The sequence below is a fragment of the Ursus maritimus genome, unplaced genomic scaffold, assembly GCF_017311325.1.
Source record: "Ursus maritimus isolate PB19 unplaced genomic scaffold, ASM1731132v1 scaffold_2, whole genome shotgun sequence".
Classification (NCBI taxonomy): domain Eukaryota; kingdom Metazoa; phylum Chordata; class Mammalia; order Carnivora; family Ursidae; genus Ursus; species Ursus maritimus.
In genome coordinates this window covers 17610012-17614934 of record NW_024424452.1, presented here as the reverse complement: position 1 = coordinate 17614934, position 4923 = coordinate 17610012, and the positions used below count along the sequence as shown (strand labels likewise).

The following is a 4923-nucleotide window of genomic DNA, read 5'->3' as shown; positions in this document are numbered from 1 at the left end:
ATCAGCCACAGCCGTGCTGGGCTGGGGAAGAGGGAGGAAGAGGAGGCCCCTTGCACCCATGGGAACCCGAAGTCTGACTGCTCGAGGCGGCCAGGCCTGCATGCGTGGGAAGGATTCCAAACGGCCTTGGGAGCTCCTGCCTGACTCAGTCAGTGGAGCCACGACTCTTGATCTCAGGGTTGTGAATGAGTTCAAGCCCCATGTTGGGCCCAGAGCTTACTTAAACAAAAATAAAATAAGGGGCACCTGGGCGGCTCAGTCAGTTAAGCACCCGACCCCTGATTTTGGCTCAGGTCATGGTCTCAGGGTCGTGAGATGGAGCTCTGTGCTGGGCGTGGAGCCTGCTTAAGATTCTCTCTCTCCCTCTCCCTCTACGCCTCCAGCCCCCCCAAAGAAAAGTAAAATAAAAAAATATTTTTTAAAATGGCTTTAAATAATAAAAATAAATGGTTAACACTTAGGATGGATTATATAGCAGACACTGTTCTAGGCACTTTACATAACCCTCTCAACCACCCCAGGAGGTAGGAAGTATTATCATCCCCACCTTACAGATGAAGAAACTGAGGCAGAGAGTTGAAGTCACTTGCTGCTGGAGTCAGTAATTCGAACTGAGGGCTCAAGGGTCCAAGCTGCTAACGACCACAGCTTCCGAGGAAAACAGCCAGAAGGATTGTCCAAATCAGAGCTCACCAGCTGAAACGGCCCGTGAAGAGACAGATGTTATGGAAGGGAGCAGAAAATCCGAAAACAGGCCAGGGGAATGTTAAGGATGCAGCCCCATTTCGGATGAAGAAAGAAAATACGGACTATTCACTACATGGCATTGGGACAAGGTTTTGCCACCTGAAATAAATAAATAAGTAAAAGGCTGCTCCGTACCTCACACCTTACAGCAAGGATCAATTACATTAAAGATTTAAATGAAAACAATAAACCACTACATAAAAATAAAACAAACAAACCAACAAAAACTTCTCATAGCAAAAGCCCCAGTGATATGAACAGCAGTCGAGAGGTAACACAGGCGGGCTTGCTTTGTGAAGATTTATCAAGCTGCCCGCTTCCGATCTGATATTTGCTGTGTATGTCATACTTGGAGGTCTTCGTGTTCGTTCTGGTTGGTTGGTTGGTTGGTTGGTTGGTTTTTATAAAAAGGGTCAAACTGGGAAAGTGACAAACCGGCAAAATATATTGGCTCCCTCAAATAACAGAGTCAATTTTCCTAATATGTAAAGTGTTCCTAGACATAAACAAGAAAAAAACTACCCGCCAAAGTGACAATGTATACAAACGGGTCACAGAAAAGAAAATACAGACGACTTTTAAACACATAAAGAGATGCTGGCCTTTTCCTCACGAAAAAGAGAAATGCAAATTAAAACTGCAGCTAGATGCCTGACAGTTTGGCAAAAAGTTTAAGAGTTCAAGAGCGCTCTGAGTTGGCAAGGATGTGGGGAGAAAGGCGCTGTCGGATATTGCTTGTGGGGGTGTCAGCCGGCCCCCTCCCCCGAAGGGGAATTTGGCAATATCTACCAAAATCACACATGCTTGTTCACTTTGACCCAATGCTTCCACTTCTAGGGATTCGTTATACAGAGATACTCCCACGTACGCTCAATGGCATATGTCTGAGGTTGTTCACTGTAACTTTTTTTGGGGGGAGGGGTAAATTATTGGAAGCCATCTAAAATGTCCATCCCTGGGGAGGGGGTGGAGGGTCGGGGTCACTGGGGGATGGGATGGAATGAGCACTGGGTGTTACAGAAGACTGATGACTCACTGACCTCTACCTCAGGAACTAATAATAGTCCATATGCTAATTAATTGAATTTAAATAAATTTTTTAAATAAATTTAAAAAATCAATCGATCCATCAATCCATCAAATGTCCATCCCTGGAGAACTAGAGGACGCACATCTACGTAATGCAGACCATGCAGCCATGGAAAGGAACGGGTCCCTGGCAAGGTGTGACGCTGGCACGTCTCCCTGTACGGCCCACGTCACAGGCGCTCTGCCCACAGGCCCGCAGCTCACTCTGCGGATCTGTCTGTTGTGACCATGTTCTGGAATACGCTTATTCTTATTTGAACAAAATCAACAAATGACGACAACTTCCCGACCAGCAGACATAAAGTCTCTGGGAAATGGAGCATCTTTTTCTAATTTGTACAGACCCAGGTCCCTCTGTCCGGTATTTTTTTTTTTTAAGATTTTATTTTTAAGGAATCTCTACTCCCAACATGGGGCTTGAACTCACAACCCCGAGATCAAGAGTTGCGTGCTCCGCTGACTAAGCCAGCCAGACGCCTCCCTCCAGTATTTTTTTTTTTAACACCAAGAGAATTAGACTGTTATTTTGCCTGAGCAAAAATCGGGTCTCTGTTACCTACAGTCAAATTTAATTCTAACTGATAGAGCGACTAATTTTTTTTAACAATTTTAAATAGAGGGTCACCTGGGTTGCTCAGTCAGTTAAGCATCCGACTCTTGATTTCAGTTCAGGTCATGATTTCAGGGTCATGAGATGGAGCCCTGAGTCGGGCTCCACACTGAGCATAGAGCCTGCTTAAGATTCTCTCGCCCCCTCCCTCTGCCCCCCACCCCACTCACGCTCTCTCTCTTTTTTTTTAAGATTTTATTTTTTTTTTTTTAAGATTTTATTTATTTATTTGAGAGAGAGAGAGCACAAGCAGGGGGAGGAGCAGAGGGAGAGGGACAAGCAGACTCCTTGATGAAGAGGGAGACTGATACGGGGGCTCGATCCCAGGACCCTGAGATCATGACCTGAGCCAAAGGCAGCTGCTTCACCGACTGAGCCCCCCAGGCACCCCTCAAGCTCTCTCTCTTACTAAAAAAAAAAAAAAAAAAAAAAAAAAATTAAATAGGAAAAAAATCCATCTTAAATTCATATGGAATCTCAAGGGACCCCAAATAGCCAAAATAATCTTGAAAAAGAAGAAAGTTAGAAGTCTCCCACTTCCTGATTTCAAAACTTACTACAAAGCTACAGTGCTCAAAAGAGTGTGGTACTGGCCTAAAGACAGACATACAGACCAAAGGAATAGAATAGTGAGTCCAGAAATAAGCCATCACATACCTGGTCACTTGATTTCCACCAAGGGTGCCAAGACCATTCGCTGGGAGAAGGACAGCCTTTTCAACAAATGGTGTTGGGAAAACCAAATATCCACATGCGAAAAAAAGAAGAAAATGAGCTGGAACCTCACTTAACACCATATGTGAAAATGAACTTAGAAATGGATTAAGATCAGGGGCGCCTGGGTGGCACAGCGGTTGAGCGTCTGCCTTCGGCTCAGGGCGTGATCCCGGCATTGTGGGATCGAGCCCCACATCAGGCTCCTCCGCTATGAGCCTGCTTCTTCCTCTCCCACTCCCCCTGCTTGTGTTCCCTCTCTCGCTGGCTGTCTCTCTCTCTCTCTGTCGAATAAATAAATAAATAAAAATCTAAAAAAAAGGAAAGAAAGAAATGGATTAAGATCAAATGGAAGACCTAAAACTATAAAATTCCTTGGGGGGGGGGAGGGTGGCGAGCAAACAGGGAAAAAGCTTCAGGATGTTGGATTTACGATGATTTCTTGGATATGATGCCAAAGGCTTAGTACATGGGACCACATCGAACTTACAAGCTTCTGCCCATCAAAGAACAAAATCAATGGAGTGAAAAGGCAACTCACAAAATGGGAGAAAATGTCTGCGGAGCATATATCTGATAAGGCATTAATATTCAGGATACATATACGGGGCTCCTACAAGTCAACAACAAAAAACCAGAAAACTAGATTTTTTAAATGGGCAAAGAATTTGAATAGACATTTCTCCAAAGACAACACACAAATGGCCAATATGCACATAAAAAAGATGTTCAGGGGCACCTGGGCGGCTCAGTTGGTTGAACATCCGGCTCTTGATTTCAGCTCAGGCCATGATCTCAGGGTCATGAGATCGAGCCCCACATCCGGTCCGCGCTCAGCATGGAGTCTGCTTGGGATTCTTTCTCTCCCTCTTCCTCTGGCCCTTATCCTGCTTGAGAAAGAAAGACAGACAGAAAGAAAAAGAGAGAGAGAGAGAGAGAGAGAGAAAGAAAGAAAGAAAGAAAGAAAGAAAGAAAGAAAATATTTTTTAAAAAAGAAAGAAAAGAAAAGATCCTCAACATCATTCATTAGGCAAATGCAAATTAAAACCACAGTGGGGTATCACCACATATACGTGAAGACGTCTACTATAAAAAAGTAGACAATTACAAGAGTCGGCACGGACGCAGACAAATTGGAACCCTTCTGCCCTGCTGGTAAGAATGTAAAGTCGTGCAGCCTCTATGGAAAATAGTCTGTTCTTTAAAAAAATGAAAAATAGCGTTACCCTAAAGATCCAGCAATGCCCCGTTGGGTACATGCCCCAAAGAATTGAAAGCAGAGTCTCGAAAAGATATTTGCACACCCATGTTCATAACGGCGTTGTTCACAATAGCCGAAAGGTAGAGGAGTCCACAAGGACGAACGGGCACTAAGTGGGGTGCACACATACACAGTGGAACAGTATTCAGCCTTCGCAAGGAAGGAAACCGTGTCACCTGCCACAGCATGGATGACCCTTAGGGACACCCTCAGCGAAATAAACCAGCCACGAAAAGACAACTAGTGCACGATTCCAATTATATGAGGTCCCTAGAGTAGTCAAACACACAGAAACAGAAAGTAGAAGGGTGGCTGCCAGGGGCTGGGGGAGGGGGAGGCGGGGAGGTGTTGTTTAACGTGTACAGAGTTTTCGTTTTGCAAGAAGAAAACGTTCTGGAGGTCTGTTGCACAACGATGTGAATATATTTAACATGATTCGACTGCACCCTGAGAAATGGCTAGATGGTTGAATCTTCTGTTATGTGTGTGTGTGTTTTTTTAC

The 4923-nt window shown here is 44.6% G+C and overlaps 1 long non-coding RNA gene across 1 annotated transcript; it reads right to left on the bottom strand.

The window, feature by feature from the left end:
- Nucleotides 1-463: 463 nt before the first annotated feature.
- LOC103657813 lies at nucleotides 464-3960 on the bottom strand. Its single transcript, XR_566973.2, has 3 exons — nucleotides 3900-3960; nucleotides 3104-3159; nucleotides 464-696 (listed from the first exon to the last, which is right to left on the bottom strand). It is a non-coding gene; the product is annotated as an uncharacterized LOC103657813 (long non-coding RNA).
- Nucleotides 3961-4923: the final 963 nt, after the last annotated feature.